Below are 24,479 nucleotides of genomic sequence, written 5' to 3' on the forward strand. Positions count from 1 at the left end.
GTGTGTGTGTGTGTGTGTGTGTGCATGTGTGTGTGCATGCATGCGTGCACACGCCTCTCTCTCTCTGGTATGTGCTAATATTATTATATTAATATATTTACATTATATTATTGCAAAACTGTGCACGTGGAGGGAGGCTGCATGTGCATGTAGAGGAAGACATTGGATGTTCTTCTCTATGACTCTTTACCTTATCCCATGGAGACAAAGTCTCTAACTAAAACTGGAGTTAGGCTTGCAGCCAGCAAGCCCCAGGGATTCTCCTGTCTGCACCCCCAAGAGCACTTGAGTAACAGCAGTGCATGGCCACACCCAACTTTTAGCATGGGAGCCTGTGTCTGATCTCAGACAGATCCTTTTGCTTGCAGAGAAAGTGCTCTAACCTAGAGAGCTGTCCCTCCTGCCCATTGTTAGTGTTTGACAGAATTCTTCTCCAAGTTTCTATGTGCTTTCAATTATTCTTTTAGTGCCTTGCTAGTGGTGCCATCCACCTGCAATCTCAGCACTTGGAAAGGAGAATCAGGAATTACTTCGAGCCACCTGAGAACCCATCTGAAAAAAGAAGGGTGGGGAAGAAAGCAAAGAAAGAAAGAAAAACCATTTCAACTAAAGTATGTAGTTATAGTCAGCATACTGTTTTTCATCATATAGGATTCATTTTATTTGTGGGGCGATGGGGCCTGGAGATCCAACCCAAGGCCATCATGCATATTTAAGCGAGTATTCTAGTCCTGAGCTCCATCCCTCACCAACCTGAACTCGCCTTTTGACAAAGGGCTTACAGCTTTCCCTGGAACCCACAGAGATCTGCCTGCCTCAGCCTACCATGTGCTGGGATTAAAGGTATGTAGCACCACGTCCAGCAAGTCTACTTACTATCTTTTCTAGGTCCCTCACTTTCAGACCATACTTGTAGCATTCCTTTCTTACCTTTCAGCCACTTCGTTTAATAAACTTAATGGGTTGTAATGTTTCTTTTTAGGTTTTACGTATCACCAGACAGCTACAATGCACGTAACACTGCAATTCACAGAATGTGTACTTCTCAAGTACAGACCACCCCTTTCCATTATGGAAATACATAGCAAAAAGGTTAGTAATCAGAAGTTTGTCTGGAAACTGTAGAATCAAAGGAAAATTGAATAATGCAATTTGGGGTACAAATTACATTATTTTTGAAATGGGGAAATATTTTTATACTGAAAATAGAAATACAGGCTCATAGGAAATGGGTTAATGAAGTAACGATTTATTGAAAAAAGATATACATAACTAGTAAGCTATGTTTTCAAGTTGACAGTATATTAAGTATTTTCCCATTTTTTTAAATATTCTAATGTTATTTCAATGGCTGTATAATACTGCTGTGTTAAATATGATAAAAATGATACCAGTTCTTTACAATTGTGTACTTTATAAGTATCTTAGATTGGGTTACTGTTGCTATGATGAAACACTATTAACAAAAGCAAGTTGGGGAAGAAAGGGTTTATTTGTCTTACACTTCAATATCACCGTTCATTTTTGAAGGAAGTCAGGACAAGAACTCAAACAGGGCAGGAACCTGGAGGCAGGAGCTGATGCAGAGGCCATGGAGGGGTGATGCTTGCTTGTTTGGTCATTGTGGTTTGCTCAACCTGCTTTCTTGTAGATCCCAGGATCACTAGCCCAGGAGTGGCCCCACCCATAGTGGGTTGGCTCCCCCTCCATCAATCATTAATTAAACGACTGCCTCACAAGTTTGCCTACAGCCCTATCTTATGGAGGCATTTTCTTAAAGGAGATTTCATCTTCTCAGATGACTCTACCCTTTGACATAAAGTTAGCCAGCACAATAAGAAAAGGCATTAGGAATATACTTGAAATAGTTGTTTATATCTATAATTATATAAAATTTAGAAACTCAGGAAAATTCTAGATGAAACATTGGTTGTCTTGAACTCTGAGCAGTGTTTTATGTATGCACATTATTTTGTTGAGTTTTTCTGATAGGCAGATATGCAAAATAAATCTTTAATTTGCATTTTTGATTAGAAAAAAATCAACATTTTAAAATATGTTTATCTGTCAGTTTATTTTGTTTAACCATATCCTTTTCTCATTTTCATTTTTTAAGTATATGTGTGAAGTCTATACACATTCAATTAAGTATTTGAGAGCTTAGGTGTGCAAGTGTGTATGCACACATGTGCCCATGTATGTGATAGCCTGGGACTAAAGTCAGAAGTCAACCTTATTAATTTCCCTCCACCTTATTAATTGAGGCAAGGTCTTTTGGTTGAACTCAGAGCTTGTCAATAGCTAGTCGACTTCTCAGAGGATCCCGTCTCCACCATCTAAGAGCTGGCACCAGGCTCACGCAGTGGATATCATAACTTCATCCACATGCCTGTTGATTGTGTAATAACTGCTTTAAGTACTGAGCAATCTCTCCAGGCCTCTTTTCCCATTTTTCATGGGAAAGATTACCTTCCTGCTTTTCCTCAATTTTGTTTAAGTGTAATGCTTATCTTTATGTTGTTTGTTTTACTGGCTGTCACTCTGCCTGTGTCTCTTTCACCTTTGGTGATATGTTTTGAATGTCTTCCCCATTCCAAGCTTTGACTAATACTTTTTGTTTTAATAATTTCATGATATTTTTCAAAGATTTGACTCTTAAACCAACATGTGATTTATTTTACTATTGGTGCTATCAGGGATCTGTACAGAAAGAACTTTCTTATGCCTCTGTGAGACATAAGTCATGGTATCAGGTCTTATGTTGAGATCCTGGATTTTGTGCTGATCCTTAGAGTTGAGTTTTTTGTAGGGTGAGAGACAAAAATTAAGTTTCACTCTTCTACATGTAGTGAGTGATCCAGTATGACCAGCACCATTTATTGAACATGCTGTCTTTTCTCCAGTATATTTTGACTTTTATTTTTTGTCAAAAACTAGGTGACTATCATAGTGTGGTTTTACATGTAGCTCCTCAATTCTATTTCATTAATCCGTGTATTGGATTTCAAGGAAAGGGTGCAAGAACACAGTGGTATAAAGGGTCAAAGTGAAATAGCAATATGGGGAGTGTTAAAAGGGGTGGCGGCCAAGAGGGCAAGATAGAGGACGGGATATGGAAGAGATAACAAATACAAAGGCATTTTGAAGGAGCCATATTGAAATCTACTGTAGAAGCTTCCGAAAACATACACATATATAAAAACAGTTGAAATGGATACCACTGGCTAACAAATAAAACGTCCAATGCCAGAAATGGGTTGCCTCTTTTGGAGTTGTTGGGCATTCAGATCCCATAGACACCTGCCCCGCAGAGTATAGACTGTTGCCAGCGTTCTTGATTACACTCCAGAACTTGAAAGTAAGACCCTATTACTGAAGATACTGACTACATGAGTCATGGAACTTGAGAAACCAAGTTGGTACACAGTGTATATGGGCAACACAAATTGTACTCTATATATTTTAGAGAGAGGACACAAAATTAGGTGGGTAGAAAAGAGGAGTGGATTAGAGAGGCAGACGGGAGGGGTAAACATGATCAAGATTTATGAAATGTCCAAGGAATAATTATGAGGAAAATATATCATTCATAAAATAAGGATAACTGAGCACCCTTGCCCATTGAGCTGTCTTGCCAGCCCTAGTCTACCAATATTTTATCAGTTTAATTCATAGGCCTTCAGAAAAAGTAGTTTTTTCTCCTAGTGAACTGGCATGTTTGAAGCTTACACTCAAATGATTTCCAGGCAAAGATAATGAAGTCATTCCAACAAAACTTTGAAGTTTGAACTTCAACTGAAGGTTTGAAGGGATGTTGTTGGTAATTGTCCTGATATTTTTTTCTTTTTTATTGATTTTTATTGCGCTCCACATTTTTCTCTGCTCTCCTTCCTGCCTCTCCCCTCTCGACTTCAACTCTCCCCCAAGGTCTCCTGCTCCCAAGTTACTCAGGATATCTTGTCTTTTCTACTTCCCATGTAGATTGTATCTATGTAAGTCTCTCTTAGGGTCCTCATTGTTGTCTAAGTTTTCTGGGATTGTAATTTGTGGGCTGATTTTCTTTGCTTTATGTTTAAAAACCACTTATGAGTGAGTACATGTGATAATTGCTTTTCTGTGTCTGGGTTACCTCACTCAAAATGATGTTTTCTAGCTCCATCCATTTGCTGGCAAAATTCAAGATGTCATTTTTTTTTCTGCTGTGTAGTACTCCATTGTATGAATGTACCACATTTTCCTTATCCATTCTTTGGTCGAGGAGCATTTAGGTTGTTTCCAGGTTCTGGCTATGACAAACAATGCTGCTATGAACATAGTTGAGTACATGTCCTTATGGCATTATTGAGCATCCTTTGGGTATATACCCAAAAGTGGTATTACTGGGTCTTGAGGAAGGTTGTTTCCTAATTTTCTGAGAAAATACCACACTGACATCCAAAGGGGCTGTACCAACTTGAACTCCCACCAGCAATGCAGGAGTGTTCCCTTTACCCTACAACCTCTCCAGCATAAGTTGTCATCAGTGTTTTTGATCTTGACCATTCTTACAGGTGTAAGATGGAATCTCAGAGTTGTTTTGATTTGCATTTCTTTGATGACTAAGGATGTTGAACATTTCCTTAAGTGTCCTTGAGCCATTTTAGATTTCTCTGTTGAGAGTTCTCTGTTTAGGTCTGCATTCCATTTTTTTTAATTGGATTGTTTGTTCTTTTGATGACCAATTTCTTGAGTTCTTTGTATATTTTGGAGATCAGACCTCTGTCTGATGTGGGTTAGTGAAGATCTTTTTCCATTCTGTAGGCTGTCATTCTGTCTTATTGACCATGTCCTTTGCTTTACAGAAGCTTTTCAGTTTCAGGAGGTCCTATTTATTAATTGTTTCTCTCAGTATCTGTCCTGCTGGGGTTATACTTAGGAAGTGGTCTCCTGTGCCAATGCGTTCAAGTGTACTTCCCACTTTCTCTTCTATAAGGTTCAGTGTGGTTGGCTTTATGTTGAGGTCTTTGATCCATTTGGACTTGAGTTTTGTGCATGGTGATAGATATGGGTCTATTTTAATTCTTCCACATGTTGATAATCCAGTTATGCCAGCACCATTTGTTAAATATGCTTTTTTCCATTGATATTTTTTGATTCTTTGTCAAAAATCAGGTGTTCAAAGGTGTGTGGATTAATATTCGGGTCTTTGATTAGGTTTCATTGGTCCTCCTGTCTGTTCTTATGCCAATAGCAAGCTGTTTTCAGTACTGTAGCTCTGTAGTAGAGTTTGAAGTCAGGGATTGTGGTGCCTTCAGAAGTTCTTTTATTGTACAGGATTGTTTTAGCTCTCCTGGGTTTTTTGCTCTTACATATGAAGTTGAGTAACATTCTTCCGAGGTCTTTGAAGAATTTTGCTGGGATTTTGATGGGCATTGCTTTGAATATGTAGATTGCTTTTGGTAAGATTGCCATTTTTACTATGTTAATTCTGCCTACCCAAGAGCATGGGAGATCTTTCAACTTTCTGGTGTCTTCTTCAGTTTCTCTCTTCAAAGATTTAAAGTTCTTGTCATGCAAGTCTTCCATTCGTTTGGTTAGAGTTACTCCAAGATATTTTATGCTATTTGTGGCTATTGTGAAGGGTGATGTTTCTCTGATTTCTTTCTCAGCCCATTTATCATCTGTGTAAAGGAGGGCTAGTGATTTTTTTTTTTAGTTAATCTTGTATCCTGCTACGTTACTGAAAGTGTTTATGGGTTGTAGAAGTTTTTTGGTAAAATTTTTGGGATCGCTTATGTAAACTATCATATCATCAGTAAACAGTGAGAGTTTGACTTCTTTTCTGATTTGTATCCCCTTGATCTCCTTTTGGTGTCTTATTTCTCTAGCTAGGACCTCAAGAACTATATTGAATAGATATGGAGAGAATGGACAACCTTGTTTTGTTCCAGATTTCAGTGGAATCACTGGGTGTTTCTCTCCATTTAGTTTGATGGTGCGGGAGAATTGTCTGTATTCTGTCAATCATGTTTTAAATAAACGCTGATTGGCCAGGCAGGAGGTGTAGGTGGGAAAAACAGACAGGAAGTGGAAATGATGCAAGGAGAGCAGGAGAATTCTGGGGAGGAGGAAGTTGATTCCTCCCACTCCTGCCCAGATCACCGAAGCAGCAGGATGTGAGCTGCCCCACTGAAAAAGGTACTGACCCACATGGCTAACATAGATTAGAAAAATGGGTTAATCAAGATGTGAGAGTTAGCCAGTAAGAGGCTAGCGATAATGGGCCAATCAGCTTTATAATTTACAGAGATCCGTGTGTGATTTTTCTCTGGGACTAAATAGCTGGGGGGCCGGGCAGGACAGAAAACACAAACAAGCAGGCCCAGCCCTTTCATGTTACAGTTTGATGTTGAGTGTTGACTTGCTGTATATTACCTTTATTATATTTAGGTATGTTCCTTGTATCCCTGCTCTCTCCAAGACCTTTGTCATGAAGGGATGTTGTATTTTGTTGAAAGCTTTTTTGGCATCTAATGAGATGATCATGTGGTTTTTATTTTCAGTTTGTTTATATGGTGGATTACATTGACAGATTTTCATATGTTGAACCATCCCTGCATCTCTAGAAGTCAACTTGATCATGGTGAATGATGGTTCTGATGTGTTCTTGGATTCGAATTGCCAGTATATTATTTAGTATTTTTGCATCAATGTTCATGAGTGAGAGTGGTCTGTAATTCTCTTTCTTAGTAATGTCTTTATGTGGTTTGGGTATCAGGGTAATTGTAGCCTCATAAGAAGTGTTTGGCAATGTTCCTTCTGTTTCTATTGTGTGGAATAATTTGAGGAGTATTGGTATTAATTCTTCTTCGAAAGTCTTTCTTGAGCTGAAACCATCTGGTCCTAGGCTTTTTTGGTTGTTGTTGTTGGGAGACTTTTGATGACTGTTTCTATTTCTTCGGCAGATACAGGTCTGTTTAATTTGCTTATCTGGTCTTGATTTAATTTTGGTAAGTGATATTTATTTATCCAGACAGTTGTTCATTTCCTTTAAGTTTTCCAATTTTGTGGAGTACAGGTTTTTGAAATATGACCTGATGATTCTCTGTATTTCATCCATGTCTGTTATGTCCCCCTTTTCATTTCTGACTTTGTTAATTTGGATATTCTCTCTCTGCCTTTTGGTTAGTTTAGGTAAAGGTTTGTCTATTTTGTTGATTTTCTCAAATAACCAACTCTTTGTCTCATTGATTCTTTGTATTGTTTTCTTTGTTTCTATTTTGTTGATTTCAGCTCTCAATTTGATTATTTCCTGCTGTCTAGTTCTCTTAGGTGAATTTGCTTCTTTTTGTTCTAAAGTTTTCAAATGTTCTGTTAATTCACTAGTGTGGGATTTTTCTAGCTTCTTTATTTAGCATTTAGTGTTATGAACTTTCCTCTTAACACCGCTTTCATTGTGTTCCATAAATTTGGGTATGTTGTGTGAGTATTTTCATTGAATTTTAAGAAGTCTTTAATTGCTCCCTTTATTTCTTCCTTGACCTATTGATGATTCAGGTGAGCATTGTTTTATTTCCACGTGTTTGTGGGATTTCTGGAATTAGTATTGCTGTTGACTTCTAGTTTTAAACCATGGTGATCTGATAAGGTACATTGGGTTATTACAAGTATTTTGTGTTTGTTGAGGTTTGTTCTGTTACCAAGTATGTGGTCAGTTTTTGAGAAGGTTCCATGAGTTGCTAAGAAGGTATATTCTTTTCTGTTTGGATAGAATATCTATAGATGTCTGTTAAGTCCATTTGAGTCATAACGTCTGTTATTTCCATTATTTCTCTGTTCATTTTTTGTCCGACTGACCTGTCCAGTGGTGAAAGGGGAGTGTTGAAGTCTCCCACTCTTAGTGTGTGGGGTTTAATGTATGATTTAAAATTTATAAATGTTTCCTTTACATATGAGGGTGCTCTTGTATTTGGGGCATAGATGTTCAGTATTGAGATTTCCTCTTGATGGATTTTTCCTGTGACTAATATGTAATGACCTTCTTTGTCTCTTTTTTTGACTGATTTTAGCTTGAAATCTATTTTGTTAGATATTAGGATAGCTACACCCGCTTGTTTCTTAGGTCCATTTGATTGCTATATTTTTTCCCAACCCTTTACTCTGAAATGATGTCTGTCTTTGAGGTTGAGATTTGTTTCTTGTATGCAGAAGAAGGATGGATTCTGTTTTCGTATCCAGTCTGTTAGCCTGTGCTTTTATATAGGTGAGTTGAGTCCATTTACATTAAGGGATATTAATGACCAGTGATTGCAATTTCCTGTTAATTTAATTTTCATTGTTGGTGATGTTAGTTTGTGTGTTTTTCCCTTCTTTGGGATTTGCTGCTATGAGACCACCAATTGTCTGTTTTTTTGTTGGTATAGCCAACTTTCTTGGGTTGGAATTTTCCTTCTTTATTTTGTGTAGGGCTGGGTTTGTGGCTAGGTATTGGTGAAATCTAGATTTGTCATTTAATATCTTGCTTTGTCCTTCTATGGTGATCGACAGTTTGGCTGGGTATAGTAGTCTGCGCTGGCATCCGTGGTCTCTTAATGTCTGCGTAATGCTTAACCATGACCTTCTGGCTTTCATTGTCTCCACTGAGAAGTCAGGTGTAATTCTGATAGGTCTGCCTTTATATGTTACTTGTTCTTTTCCTTTGAAGCTCTTAACATTCTTTCTTTATTCTGTATATTTTGTGTTTGATTAAAAATATGGAACACTTCACGAATTTGCATGTCATCCTTGTGCAGGGGCCATGCTAATCTTCTCTGTATCATTCCAATTTTAGTATATGTGCTGCCGACGTGAGCACTCCTTTGCAGCTCTTAATATTCTTTCTTTACTGTGTATGTTTAGTGTTTTGATTATTATGTGGTGAGGGGAGGGTTTTTTTGGATCCAGTATATTTGGTGTTCTGTAAGCTTCTTGTATATTCATAGGCATATCTTTCTTTAGGTTGGGAAAGTTATCTTCTATGATTTTGTTAAATATATTTTCTGTGCTTTTGAGTTGAACTTCTTCTATAATTATTTTTAGATTTGGCCTTTTCATGGTGTCCCATATTTCCTGGATATTTTGGGTTAGGCTTTTGTTAAATTTAATGTTTTCTTTAACTGATGAGTCTATTTCTTCTATTATATCTTTAGTGCTTGAGATTCTCTCTTCCATCTCTTTTATTCTGCTGTTCTTGCTTGTGTTTGTGATTCCTAATTGTTTTCTCATGATTTCTGTTCCTATAATTCCCTTGGCTTGTGTTTTCTTTATTGTCTCTATTTCAGTTTTCAAGTCTTGAATAGTTTCTTTCATATGTTTGATTGCTTTTTCTTGGTTTTCATTAAGGGATTTGCTGGTGTCTTCCAATTTTTTGTTTGTCTTTTCCTCCATTTCTTTGAGGGAATATATCATTTCCTCTTTTAGTGTTTTAAACAGTCTCCTGACATTATTTTTTAGGTCATTTTCTTCTGCTTCATCTATATTTGATTGTTCATGTCTTGCTATTGTAGGGTCTTTAGGTTTCACTGGTGTTGTACTGCTCTTTGTGGTGTTGCATGTGTTCTTACCTTTTCTACTCATCTTTTCCTCTAATAGGTGTGATTGGGCCTGTCTGAGATTCTGTTGAATAATCTTCTGGGTGTCAGTGAATCCAAAACTCAGATGGTTGTTCCTCATGGTACAGCCAGTGTCACAGTTCTAGTTACCCTGTTGGTTATTCCTGTTCCTGGAGATGATTCAGTGCTCCTGTGCTTTGCTCTGCTCTCTTGGAGTTTGCTGTCTCAGGCCTACTTTCGCCTAGGTTACTGACTTTGACCTGTTTCTGTAAATCCTGGTCTGGATTCCCTCCTGCATAAGTCCCTGGCTTGGAGTTGGTCCTGCAAAGGTTTCTGGCTCTGGTCTACTGCCTCAAAGTTCCCAGGCTCGGGTGTGCCCAGAAATGCAGAGGACCTGGCTCAGGCTTACTCCCTCAGAGGTCACTCTCCCCCAGACTCACACTTGGCCCTGCTGAGGTTTCTGGTTCCTCCCTATTCCCTTTGATGTGCCATGCCAATGGATGGACCCACTGAAGTCCTGGCTCAGGCCTACTCCCTCTGGGGTCCCAGACTCACACCTGGCCCCGCAGAGATCTCTGATTCCTGCCTACTCCCTTGGAGGTCCCAGATTCATGCCCAGACTGGGAGAAGTCCTGGCTCAGGCCTAGTTCCTCAGGGGTCCTAGACTCAAGTCCAGACCCACAGGGGTCCTTGCTTTGGTCTACTCCTTTAAAGGTCCCAGATTCACGTCTGGACCCTCAGCAGTCTCTGACTCTGACTCACTTGCTCAGCAGTTACTCCCCTGACCTGTTCTAGTGGAGTTTACTGTCTCAGGTCTGCTCTGGACCAGGTTGCTGGCTCAATTCTGGTCTGCCAGTGTCCTGAACTGGATTGTCTCCCGGCTCCTGCTCCCATGGAGTTTGCTTCCTCAGGCCCACTCTGGCCTAGGTAGCTGGTTCAGTCCCACTCCTGTGCAACCTGTTACCTTAATCTTGTTCCAGCCCAAGGTGGAGATCGTTACCTCAGGCCTACTTTGGCCTAGGTTACTCGCTTTGACCTGTTTCTGTAAATCCTGGTATGGATCCCCTACTGCAGACGTCTCTGTCTTGGGAATGGTCCTGTCAAGGTTTCTGGCTCCAGTCTACAGCCTTGGAGTTCCCAGGCTCAGGTGTGCCCAGAACTGCAGAGGACCTGACTCAGGCTTACACCCTCAGATGTCTCAGACTCACACTCAGACCCACAGACGTTTCTGGTCCCTGCCTACTCCCTTTGATGTGCCATGCCAATGCCTGGCCCCTCAGAGGTCTCTGGTTCCTGCCCATTCCCTTGGAGGTCCCAGATTCACACCCAGACTGGCAGAGGTCCTGGCTCAGGCCTCGAAATTTTTCTTTAAAATATTTTTATACAAAATGATTTTTGACAAAGAGCCAGCTTTGATGGGCACAATAGCTCATATCTGTAACCTTAGTGTGGGAGAAGCTGGAGCAGGAGGATCATCTAAACTTCAAGGCCAGCCTAGACTATAGAGTGAGACCCTGTTCTAAAACACTAAATTATTTTATAAACATCTTCTGAAAAAATACATTAATGATCATCTCTGCTTTTTTTTTTTTACTTTAGATTTGTTTCCAGTATTGGCATTTTCTCTTCGTTTCTATGTGTGTGGTATATATGCACATATGTGTGAAACACATACCCATGTATATACAGGGTCTGGAGGATGATATTGACTTTTCTACTTGATCATTTTCTTCATTTTTCCATGGGGGTGGGTGTCTCTCACTGAATCTGGAGCTAGGTTGAAGGCCAGGAAGCCTCATCAGTCCTCAGCTCTCTATCTCAGTCAGCAGTGGAGTTACAGACCAGGCAGCACCTGGCTTTCTATGTATGTGCACATGCACGATGCTGCAGATAGGATTTGGGGTCTCATGGATTCTGAGAAGTGCTCTACCACCGGGCTGTGTTTCTTAAATTTCTTATAATATTATATTGTAGTTTTTGTTGTATTTTGGTTTGCTTTGGTTCTATTTTGTTTGAAAACTATCTCCTATGTAGCCTAGCTTGGCTAGATTTAAGGCTAAATTTAGATTGCCCGGTGGTGGTGGCACACGCCTTTAATCCCAGTACTTAGGAGGCAGAGGCAGGTAGATCTCTGTGACTTTGAGGCCAGCCTGGTCTACAGGAACTAGTTCCAGGACAGGCTCCAAAGCTACAGAGAAACCTGTCTCAAAAAAACAAAACAAAACAAAACAAAAGTAGTCCTTCTGCCTCAGTCTCCCAGCTTCTCGGATTACAGGATGTGCAACCGATCTAATTTACAGGTTTTTTTAAAACTGTAAAACAGTCTGTCAAAATATGCATCAGCACATAGCAAAATAAGTCGTCTCTCTCTTTTCTCTTCCACAGTATGTCCTTCTTGTGACAGAAAATTAAAATGCCAGCTACTCTCTGTCCTTGCAACCCTGCAGGTAGGACAGTCATGTAGCCCCATCTTGCGAAGTAAGCTTTTTAACAGCATTCTCTGCTGAGGCTTCGGGAACAAGATTTTCTGTCTTGATAAAAACAATTAGTTTTCAGGGCAGGGTTGGGGAGATGGCTCAGCAGGTAAAGTACCTGCAGTGCAAGTGAGAGAACATGAACTTGAACCCAGCATGCATGTCAAGTTGATGTGTGCAGTACAGTTCACCAGTCATCCCAGTACTCTTACAGCTAGACAGGAAGAAGAAACGGGAAAAGCCCTGGAGCCTTTGACCACATAACCTGCTGTGTATAGTAGCTAACAGTTGTCTGTAATAAGGGGGAAGGTGAGAACTGGCATGTAGTGTTGTCCTCTGACCACTGTACTTGTACTGTGTCACATGTGTACCTTACATACACACACACGGGCACACACACACACACACACACACGGGCACACACACAGGGGCACACAGGAGATAGGAAGACTGAGAGAGAGGAGGAGGGAAGGAGGGAGAGAGGGAGAGATGTCCAGAGAGATACGCAAAGCAAGCACTGTATCAAGTGAGCCACATTGCAGTCCTCCTCTTTGTTTTTTCACAAGAATTTCATATAACTGAAACTACAGTAGAAATATTGCATCCATCAGCCAATGGACAAAAGCAGTTGTTTAAGATGGCTAATGTAGGGCTGCAAAGAGCCTGGATGGCTGATGATACTGTTTGGCCTAGGACTATGGACTTCGACTGTTTTTAGATCAGACAACTGAACTTGCTGCATGTGCCCTTTTTAGTTGGATATTGTTACTCCACAGGTGAAAACATCCTAGTTGAATAACTAGAATAAAGGAGGAAAAAGTGTCATACGAAGGTCTTAATATTTTCCCTCATATATTGGTAGAGTGTGTTTTTAAACCTAAATGTATAAGAAAATTCTGTGGTGAAAGGAGTGTATCAGATTAGCCTCCCGTCCAGAGTTTCTCTTCAAGTCTCAGGTATGGCAGAATCAAAGAATTGTCATCATAGTAGGGAGGAGAGACACAGGGCAAGAGTGGCAATAAAGGGTTAAGCGAGAGTTCAGTGCTTTAGAGCACTTGTTACACTTTCACAGGACCCAGGTCCAATTCCCATCAGCCATCCTAAACTCCAGTTCCAGGGGATCTGACACCCTCTTCTGACCTCCATGGGCACTAGGAATGCATATGGTAAACATACATACATGTAACAAAACATTCATACATATAAATGAATCTTTTTTAATGATGTTAAAATTTAAATAAATCTTTTAAAAGGTGAAAATATACATATGAAGACTTTTTTTGAAGCCAGGCAGTAGTGGTACACACTTTTAATCCCAGCATTCAGAAGTCAGAGGCAGGCAGATCTCTGTGAGTTCAAGGCCATTCTGGTCTAGAGCAATTTCCAAGACAGTCAGAGCTACAAAGAAAAACCCTGTCTCAAAAAACCAGGATATGGTGGCACATGCCTCTATTCTGTCACTCAGGTCCTAGAGGCAGGGGAATCTCTCTTGAGTTTGAGGCCAGACTTTACTACACACTGAGATCCAGAGCAGCCAGGGATACATAGTGAAATAAAACAAAACAAACTTATAGCTAAAATTATTAAGTACAATTTTCCCCAGAGTGTAGCAGAAACCAGAAACCATTTTCTGCAAAACCAACTGTAATAGCTAAAGGCTTTCTCTAATCTGCATTATTTTCCTGTGTTAAGAGCTGGCCATAAAGAAAGGATCTGGCTTGTCTTGTTTGATTGTACAGCAAGCACTTCTGAGCCATTTCTCTAACATCCACTGCCCTTTGCGCAGTATTTTAAAAATAAAGCCACTGATGGCTCAGTGGATAAAGGTGTTTATTGCTAACCCTTGTGACCTATTCCAGAAAGGGCGCTGCTTCATACTCAGGAGGAAGAAATAATACAACTATGAAACCAAGAAGAATCTGGTCAGGCCTTGATGCTGTCCCCCACTGTATCCCTCCCCCATCATGTTTAACCATTAGGTCGTTTTTTTTTTGTTTTTGTTTTTGTTTTTGTCTAATCACATTTCTACAAGGCTGCCCCTGCTTCATTAAACTTAAGCAGAAGATTGGATGGTTCATCCAATATCTTTGGATCTTCCTGTGTCATATTTTGATACTATGGTCAAATCAATGTGTTAATGATTTCCTCTTATTAGTCCCTTTGGTTATAAGAGCATTATCCTTGATTTTTATGCTAGACACAAAAGGGATCATATTTTTGTCACAATTTGGAGGTAATGGTGCTTTAGCCACTTATGGACAGAGATCAGGGATATTGCTAACAATGCCAGATTCTTACATGGGTTCTGGGGAATCCAGCTAAGTTCCGGAACCTCAGCGTATTTATTGTACGCAGTCAGACAGAAAGGCAGGATTATTGCATACACTGGACAAGGAGGCCGAATTGTTACACACAGATAAATAAGGAGGAAGTGTTTATGGCTCACAGCTGGATCGAGGACTCGGGTTTAGCTAATCTACAGCAGTCTCTGTAGGGGGGCACTCTTCAGGCTGTAAACATGTAAGGAGGAAAAGCTATGGTGGGCATTTTCTGCACACACTATCGACAACCACACTTGGACCAGAGGAAGGCTTTGCCATTTCTCTATGGATCTGAAGCTCTGGGAGCTTTGTCATGGCCTTCTCCATTCCCTACAGCACAAGCACTTTACCCACAGAACCATCTCCTTAACCAAGCAAACTAATTTTATAAAGTGACTTTCTTTTAGCTATATAATTTATACTGAACTTATATCTATATCTCAGGTGTAGAGGAAGATTTTTGCCAATGTTAATAGAGCTAAAGTTCACCGTAAAACAGATCAAAAAATAATTTCTGAGAAGGGGCGGCAGTAAAGGAAGTTTTATTTAAGTTCCACCTCTGCATAAAGAAAATGTAATATAGTTGGGCAGTGGTGGCACATGCCTTTAATCCCAATACTCAGAAGGCAGAGGCAAGTGGATCTCTGTGAGTTTGAGGCCAGCCTAGGCTACACATGGAGCTAGACAGATAGCTCAGCAGTTGAGAACTCTTTCGGAGGACCCAAGTTTGGTTCCCAGCATCCATATCAGGAGGATCACAATGACAGATCCAATGCCTACTTCTGATGTCCAAGGGCACTATCACACAGACACACATACACATAAGTAAAAATAAAAATAATTTGACTGACACATTACAGTGTGGACTGACAAAACTAATTTGGAATACAATTGATCTGTATTTACCAACCTAAAAAAAGTCCATGCTTTTTAAGTTAATTCTTTTGTGATAATGTATCATAACACAGTAATGCTAAATTTCTACTAGAATTTTTACAAAATGAGTAACTGGAAACTATCTATCCAACTACCAAAACAGAATGAAAAGATTAAGTTGGTTCATTTAAAGCAGCATTATATTTACATAAAGGGTCTCTTATTAGATAACATATGCAGAAATACTTCCAGTAAAAAGTATAAGGGAAGTGTTCGGGAGGTGGCTCAGTGATTCAAGTGCTTTGCTTGATACACGAGCGTTAAGAACCTGAGTTTAGATCCCCTGTATACATGTAAAACTGTGCTTGGTGATGTACTCCTGTAGTCCCAACGTTAAGGGACAGAGACGGGCAGGTTTTGGAGGCTCAGTGGCTATCCAGGCTAGGGGTAAAGGTGAGCACTAGCTTCCTGTTTCAGAAAGAAAAGGTGGACACACTTTAGATGTAGGACACAGGGAAAGCAAGGTGAAGGATTCCTCCCTGAAGGCTAGCATTCATAGTGCCGGAAGATGCTTTGCAGTCTTCTGGAGAGAAAAGTCATCAGCAGGCTTTCCCAGCTGTGGAGCCTCAGCATAGTATGACCTGCCAGGCAAGAGACTCCCACGAGTGCAATAATGGCAGGAATGTTCTGTGGTAACTGTATTAGTCAGGGTCCTCTAGAGTTACAGTTTATAGAACGAATCTCTATAAGAGAAAGAAATGGGTATCTATTAGAATGACTTACAGGTTGTAGTTGGTTCAGTTAATCAGACAAAGTCCAAGAATCCAGTAGTTGTTCAGTCTATGAGGCTGGATGTCTCAGCTGGTTTTCAGTGTATACCAGAATCCAGAAGTAGATTCTAATGCTGGTAAAGGAGTGGACTTTCTAACGAAGTGAGAGCAAGCAGGCAGAACAAAAACTTCCTTCCTCCATGTCCTTCTATAGCAGAAGTTGTGGGCCAGGTTACATCTGGATTAAAGGTGTCTTCCTTTCTCAAGATCTGGAATAAAAGGCATATCTTTTTTCAGCTCAAAAGATCTGGAATAAAGACATGTCTTTTTCTAGCTCAAAAGATCTGGATTAGGGGCTGGAGAGATGGCTCAGATGGCTCAGCTGTTCAGAGCACTGGCTGCTCTTCCAGAGGACCTGGGTTCAGTTCTCAGCACCCATATGGCAGCTCACAAACTGTCTAACTCAAGTCCCTGGGGATATGACAACCTTACACAGACACATGCAGGCAAAACACTAGTGTACATAAAATAAATAAATAAATAAATTCTAAAAAAAGATCCAGATTAGATTTAGTCAAGTTGACAGCCAAGAATAGCCATTACAGTATCCAATCACTTTCTTTTGTTTTGTTTTGTTTTATTGCTATGTTTTTTGAGACAGAGTTTCTCTGTGTAACAGGCCTGGCTGTCCTGGAATTCGCTTTGTAGACCAGGCTGGCCTCCAACTCTCTGAGATTTTGCCTGCCTCTGCCTCCCGAGTGCTGGGATTAAAGGTGTGCGTCACCACTGTCTGACACTAATCACTTTCTTACTGGATCTGAGGCCTGCTGTGAGGGAGGAACATATGCCAGGCACTGGAAACCTAGCCAAAAGCCTATAACTGAGGAGCTCACAGGCTCTAGGGAAGAATCTGCAGCTGATGTTTTAATAAATGGACTTGTAAGTATTTATATTTGTGCTCATAGACTAGCGCTGCCCTCAGCCCTGGTCAGAGAAGTCTCTCTTTGCAGTAGGAAATGGCTAAAGCAGAGAACTTTCGTCAAAGTGCTATCTCGAAAAACCAAAAACCCAGTAAATGACTGTTGAGTGCTGAGCCCCAAGTAGGTCATCTATATTGCTCCCACCAAGGCCCAGGGAACATCTTAGAAGGGAGCGGGGAAAGACTGCACGCGTTGGAGGCTATGGAGCAGTTCTTTGAAATGCTGTCCTCTGGGTACAGTATGACTGTTGCAATTATGAACACACAGCTGTGCTGACCACTGCACCAGACCAGAAAGACATGAAAGTGAGGCCTGGAGTTCAGATCCCCAGAAGTCATGTGAATGGCAGTTGGGTGTAGTTGCTCACCTGTAAGTCCAGCCTCAATGACAGGGGATTCCCCAGCACAATCTGGCTAAGAAGACTAGCTGTATCAGCAAGCTCTGCGTTGAAATGAGACACCCTCCTTCAGCACATACAGTGGAAGAGAAACGGCAGATGATTCTGAACATCTCCCTGGGCCTACACATGCAAGCACACCCATATACATGCAAACATGTATGCACAAATGTACACATACATCAAAACGGAAAAAGGAAAAAATAAACATGCAGATTTGTGCTGGCAATGCACTTCAGTGCTATAGTGTTTGTTCAACATGCCTGTGGCCATGGGTTGCGTTTTCAGCACTACAAGAAAATAGAAAAGCAAGTGGGCACAATAAAAAGTCCATGGGGGGGGAAAGGAGCCAGGTGGTAGCAACACACATCTTTAATCCCAGGAGGCAGAAGCCAGGCAAATGTCTGTGAATTCAAGGCCAGCCTGGTCTATAGAGTGAGTTCCAGGACAGCCAGGGACACACAGTGAAACCCTGCCTTGCTTAAAAAAAGAAAGGAAGGAAGGGAGGGAGGGAGGGAGAGAGGGAGAGAGAGAGAGAGAGAGAGAAAGAGAAAAAGGAAGTGTTAAGACTGTCTACATGATGTTCCTGCCCAATGCCATGGTGGACTGAAAGGAACAGAGACCCGCACACAGTCCCTGGGGTAAAGAAAACAGCTGCCTGCCCGGTACCTTCCAATGCAGGGCAGACAGGCACTATTATGTGAGTTAATGTATGGTGTGGTATGTTGTGTGATATTTTGTGTTTTGACAAATAAAGCTTGCCCGGAGATCAGAGAGCGGCGCTAGCCACTAGTCAGGCAGTGGTGGCACACACCTTTACTCCCAGCACTTTGGAGGAGAAAGCAGGAAGATCAGGAGTTTAAGGCTACCCTTGGCTATGTGAGATTGGACCAATTGAAAAGAGAGACAGAGCAGGGTGGTGGAGGCTCACACCTTTAATCCCACCACTTGGGAGGATCATGCCTTTGATCCCAGCGCAATCAGGAGGTGAAGACAGGAATATAAGGCAAAGGCACATGGAGACAGAATCTCAAGTGCCCCATTCAGGATTCGGAGAGACAAGATCCTCCCCATTCAGTCTGAGGATTCATAGACAGGAGCCAGCATTCACTCTGAGATTTAGTAGAGGGAGGAGGTCTCTAGTGGCTGGCTGCTGTGCTTCTCTGATCTTTCAGCTTTCACCGTACTATCTGACCCCAGGTTTTTATTGTTAAAGACTAAATAGGATTGTGCTTCAGTGGAATGGGAGAGCATAATGGTCCACTTCCCGTGGACAGAGGCATATCTGAAGAGGTGAAAGTGGTGAGGAGCAGGCTGAGGTGGGTCGCCATTGTCACATCTGAGCTTGGGCTGCTGCTGGGGACCATGTATGGGTTCATGGTCCTGATGCAGCCACAGTCTGTTTTGATGTTCATGGCTACTAATACTACCAAAGGCTAAAAAGATAGGGCTGTATAGAGTTGGCCCCACCCCTCACTGGCTACAACACTAGGGAGAATTGGTCTTGCCCTCAGGAACTGATCAAGCACTCAGGAGAGAGGGTCCTACACCTCACCTGGGCAGCACAGTAGAACTGACCCTGTTCACAGGGACAAGGGTGAACTGGCCCTAAGGGTGGGAAAAGGGGAGAGCAGGTCGCACCGCTTTAGTCTGTCATGTGGTGCCGTGGGTGGGAGAAAGATGCCCTCCTCCCCTCACCCCTCCACACCTGAAGCAGGTGGAAGATCTGACCCACCCCCTGACTAACTGCAGCATGTGGGAAGATGGGCCTGACCCTTGCCTAGGCAGCACAGTAGAGTTAACCCTGTAGTCAGGGGTTAGGGTGAGCCATTCCTGAGGGCATGAGAAGGGCATAGCTGGTACCACCTCCCTCATGTGGTGGTTGGGGTGAGGGAAAGATGCCCTCCCCTATTGCCCTTATTTCCTCCAGCTGGCAAGATAGCTAACCCTCCCCCTTTACCAGCTGCAACACAACAGGAAAGCAGGCCCTGCACTCCTTTCAGGCCGCACAGTGGAACTTACCCTATTGCCAGGGGTGGGGGGCAGCTGAACTGTATGCCTGAGGCAGGTGGGAGATCTGGCCCTGAGGTCATTAGAACAGGAGAACTGCTTGGGCCCCTCACCAGCTGCAGCGCTCGGGAGAGCAGGCCCTGCACCTTGCCCAATACCTGACACAGCGGAGCTGACCCTGTCGGCAGAGGAGTGAGTGAGGGAGCTGGCCCTGAGGGTGGGAGAGTGGGAGAGCTGGCCACACCCCCTCGTTGGTCATGTGGTGGTGATAGTGAGGGAAAAATGCCCCCTCCCCTTACCCTGGCACCTGTGGTGGGCAAGGGAGCTGACCCTCCCCAATACCAGCACTTGGGAAAGTGGACCCTGTACCCTTGCCTGAGTAGAGCTGACCTTATTGATGGGAGTATAGGTGAACCACTCTGAAAATGCAAGCATGGGAGATCTGGCCCTGCCCCTCATCTGCCGTATGGTGGTATAGGCAGGGGCGAGATGCCCTTCTCATCCCACCCCCACCCCTCACCACCTGTAGCAGATGGGGGAGCTGTCCTGAGGTCATAAAAGGGGAAGAGCTGTCCCTTGCCCATCACCAGCTGCAGAACTCGAGAGAGTGGCCCTTACACCTCACCTGGGCAACATAGGAAAGCTGGCCCTGAGGGTGTAAGTGCGGGAGAGCTGACCCTGAGGGCATGAAAGCAGGAGAACCAGACCCTCCCCTTACTCAAAGCTGCAAGGGTTCAACTAACCAGGGCAATGCCCTGCAACTACCCAGACCCAGACCCAGAGCTATGAGTTGACTCCCCCCAATATCCACCCCATTTCAATGCTATACTGGAGCACATGAAGGGGCTGGTCCTGCAGAGCCAAAACTGTAATGTAGTGGAATTTCATTTGTATTTTAATAAATAAAGCTTGCCTGAAGATCAAGGAGTAATACAGCCCTACCAGTCAGCCTTACAGACCTGTCAGTGGTAACACACACCTTTAATCCCAGTAGCCACACTTGTTGCCATAGAAACTGGGCAGAGCATGCCTTTAATCCCAGTGGTGCAACCCTTTAATCCCAGCCCTAGAGAGGATTATAAAATGGTGGGAAACAGCTTTCAGACACAGTCTCATTCTGAGATTCTTAAAGGCAGGATTATAGAGGCAAGAGCAAGTGGCTGGCTGTTTTGCTTTTCTAACCTGAGTTTTTATTAATCATCCATCACTGCAGGATTTCCCTGACACAGGGCAACAACAGGTTATCCAAGAGGAGTCACACTGAGGGTTCAAAATTGATAGTGTAGCAGAAACCAGATGCACCAAACCAGGCCAATGACTCAATGACTCTCTGCAATGAACACTTGAAAGATAAAAAGGTTTTCTGTGTGATTCACTATGTCACATTATAGCTTCCATGATGAGATTTTTCCTTTTATCTCTTTTATTTTATTTTATTGGGGGGGGTGTTGCAAGGTTGAAGGGCAGATATGAAGGGACAGGAAATGAATGGAATCAAGATGCATTATGTGAAAGACAAAAAATAAATTTCAGAAGTTTAACAAAAAACAGACCTAATGGTTTGGATGGCTAATAAAATTTTCAAAATGTTTTAAAAAGCAAAAAAAAGACTGTCTACACATATGTGGTGGTTTGAATCTGAGGTGTAGTTATCAGTAATAACACATATGTAAGTCCACAATGAATTAGCAAGTGGGGCAGAAAAATGCAAAATATACACGTTAGAGGAAAAAAGGAAGAGTAGAAATGGTATAGCAAAATCATGTGCTAAAAAAAGGGCTGTAACTGTTAAGGGGATTAACACAGGTAAGGAGAGGCCTCCTGCAGTGAAACAAAGGATGCCTGTGTAAAAGGATCATTGTGGAGGCCCAAAAATGTGAGCCTATTTCTACATTGACCAAAGGTCAGAGAGTTGGGACTTACCTCTATTCCTTCAAGGTTATTGTGTCTCTACCTCAAACAAAGGTCCCACCTAGATTCCGATCAAGGTTGTTGTCAACAGGTGTGGCTATTAGCCAGACCTTGTGCTCCAGTAATAGAGATGTTTCTACCTCAAACAAAAGTCTAAGGATCTCACTAAGTTCCAGTTTCCTTAAGGAGATAACTTTGGATTCCACCAGGGAGTGGTTTGCCTACAGAATGTTTTGGTCTAGGGTATGAGCGTGATTTGTTTTGTTCTAGCAACAGAATGTTTAACTATGAATGTAGCCGCAACCTTCAGCTGGTCAGTTTGTTTCCTTGTATCAAGTTAATGCAGTTTTTTTTATTACTGCTACCTTTTGGGATCAAGGTCTTTTAAGCAATTGGAAATTAAATGTAGGCGATTTCAGTATTCATTGGAATGCCCTCCCAGTACTATTGTATCTTTTTCTGTTCTATTATTTTCATACATATCTTTATATTTTTTACCAATATTTCTAAATTCTCATGCCCCTATCCTGGCAAGTGGTATTTTTGTTGAGGCTAGTCCCTGACAGATCATGGATTCTTCCTTTGTGGTTGCAGAGACCCACTGAGACCAGGGAGCATGTGGCATGGGCATCCCTGCATGAAGGCCCTGAGAGGGCAGACGCCATGAGAGGCCATTGTATGAAGCTGTGAAAGTGAAGCCTGGTTTGCAATGGAGACACCAAGATAGAGATGCCAGGACTGTGAAGCATTTCGGGAGTGCAAGCAGTTCTCGAGAAAATTATGTTAGAAGCTGTAAGGGTAGAGCCATCTAAGTGCTTTAAAACTAAAATCCCAGATACCACACATGAAGGTACAGGACTTGATATTTGCATGGCTGTTTTAGTTTTTGCTTTGATCCAGTATTCTCTTATTATGCTGCCATTCATCCTTTTTGGAATGTTATTGTATATTTTGTGTCATAGTATATTGGAAGTAAGTAATTCCCTCTTTCCTTCTTTTTCTTTTTTCTTTTTTCCTTTTTCTTTTTCTTTTTCTTTTTTTTTTTTTTTTTTTTTTTTTTTTTGGTTTTACAGGGTGTTACACTTAAAAGATTATCTTGAGTCTCAGAAGAGAATTTGGGTTTTTGGAAAATATTGAGATTGTAAAGGACTATGGGGGTTTTTAAGGTTGGATTAAATGCAATTTGCATTATGATACGATCATAATCCTGTGGAAGCCAGGGAGGAGAATGTGATAGACTGAATGAAAATGTCTCCCATTGGCTCAGTTATTTGAACATTTTGTCATAGGTTGTTGTTAGTGTTTGGGGAAGGTTACAGGAAGGTACAGTCTTTATGGAGGAAAGCATCACTGGGGTGGGTGTGGTAGTATGTTTGTATGCTGTGTGAAGATGTATTGCTGTGCTTGGTGTAATAAAAACTGAATGGCCAATAGCTGGGCAGGAGGCGGGACTTCAAGGCAGAGAGAGAAATCTGGGAAGAAGAAGGAGTTGCTAGCCAGACACAGAGGAAGAAGAACATGCAGAAGGAGAGATAAAAGCCACAAGTCACATTGCAGCATGTAGATTGATAGAAATAGGTTAATTCAAGTTGTAAGAGCTAGTTAGAAACAAACCTAAGCTAAGGCCGAGCTTTCATAATTAAGAAGTCTCTGTGTCATTGTTTGAGAACTGGCTTGCAGGACAGAGAAAGACTCATTACAGGTGGTCTTCAAGAGTTCATATCCTGGTCCCATTTCCAGTTTCACTCTTCTGCTTTTTTGTGGTTGAAGATGTGACCTTTCAGCTTCCTGCTCCTGTTGCTATGCCTGCAACTTGCTGCCATGTCTTCCTGCCATGACTGATTTTTATCCCATTAGAACCGTAAACTGAAATAAACTTCTTCCTTAAATTGCTTTTGGTTTTGGTGTTTTTATCACAGAAACGGAAAAGTAATTAATATAATACGTACATATAAGTTTGAAAGAATTTTTTTTCCTCCAAAGTGACTATTTTTAAGTAGTGGAATCATAGGAGGGATTTTGATTAATTTTGATTTTGCTTATTTATATTTTTAAATATTTCTTAAGGAAAAATGAGGGTCATTTGACTTAAAACAGAAAATATTTGAAAATGTTTACAATGCCTTCCATGAATCTAATTTTCTTACATTTTGTTTTCTTCATGTTCCTAGTTGTAGTTACTTCTTTTCCTTAAAAAGAAAATGAGCTAATAAGACGGTGGTTCTCACCCTTCCTAACACTGCCGCCTTCAATACAGTTTCTCATGTTTGGTGACCCCCAACCAGAAAATTATTTTTGTTGATACTTCATAACTAATTTGGTTACTGTTATGAATCATAATGTAAATATCTTATATTCAGGATATCTGATATGCAATTCCCATGAAAAGATTGTTTGAACCCCCACCAAGGGGGTCAAGACCCACAGGTTGAGAGCCATTGGATTAAGAGAAAGCACCATTCAGCTGGGTATGTTGGTACATACCTTTAATCCCAGCACCGGAGAAACAGAGGCAGGCCAGACTCTTGTAAGTTTCAGGACAGCCTGGTCGTTGTAGTGAGTTTCAGGTTTTATCCAAGATTATATAGTAAGACCCAGATTTCAGAGATAGAGAGACAGACAGACAGATAGACAGAGGGGGGATTCTTCTTGTGTCAGTCCCTTTACTTCTTTAAAACACCTGTCCTAGATAAGACAGACCAAAGCAAAACAACAAAGATGGATTTCCCACTCATACTATATGTCTGTTGTAGAGTTTACCTGGGAGTCCTGCCCACCGTAGTGATTCCTGAGTCTGTAGCTCAACCTCTATGTCAGATTTTCGCAGTCGCTACAGTAGAAGGAAAATGAACTCAGGAAAGATAATGTATCATCAATTAAATGCATCCAACTAAAGCTTAAACTTATGATAGATACAGTGGCCACAATTAGGTACAGCGCCAACATAAGGTAGCTAGGAAGTGAAAAGAACAGGCTGTATCTGTTGAGTGACAACAAATGACATTCAAGATATAGTAAACAAATATTAGAGGGACTATTAAAGAGAAAGTACCAATTCTCTAATGACAGTGGCCATATTCCTGGCACTTGCTACTCCAGTCTGTGGCCAGCTTTAACTGGGTAGATGCAAGGATTGTAGAAAGCACATGGATGTGTCCAAAGGAGATCAGA

The 24,479-nt window shown here is 41.5% G+C and overlaps 1 long non-coding RNA gene and 1 other non-coding gene across 2 annotated transcripts; one reads left to right on the forward strand and one right to left on the reverse strand.

Annotated features, from left to right (window-relative positions):
- The first annotated feature begins 103 nt into the window (after window positions 1-103).
- LOC125404663 (uncharacterized) lies at window positions 104-23,197 on the forward strand. Its single transcript, XR_015737087.1, has 2 exons — window positions 104-1,092; window positions 21,903-23,197. It is a non-coding gene; the product is annotated as an uncharacterized LOC125404663 (long non-coding RNA).
- On the reverse strand, window positions 8,727-8,833 carry LOC125404675 (U6 spliceosomal RNA). The gene has a single exon (XR_007233336.1). It is a non-coding gene; the product is annotated as a U6 spliceosomal RNA (small nuclear RNA).
- Window positions 23,198-24,479: the final 1,282 nt, after the last annotated feature.

Source organism: Myodes glareolus, chromosome X (assembly GCF_982192425.1).
Source record: "Myodes glareolus chromosome X, mMyoGla1.1, whole genome shotgun sequence".
Classification (NCBI taxonomy): Eukaryota; Metazoa; Chordata; class Mammalia; order Rodentia; family Cricetidae; genus Myodes; species Myodes glareolus.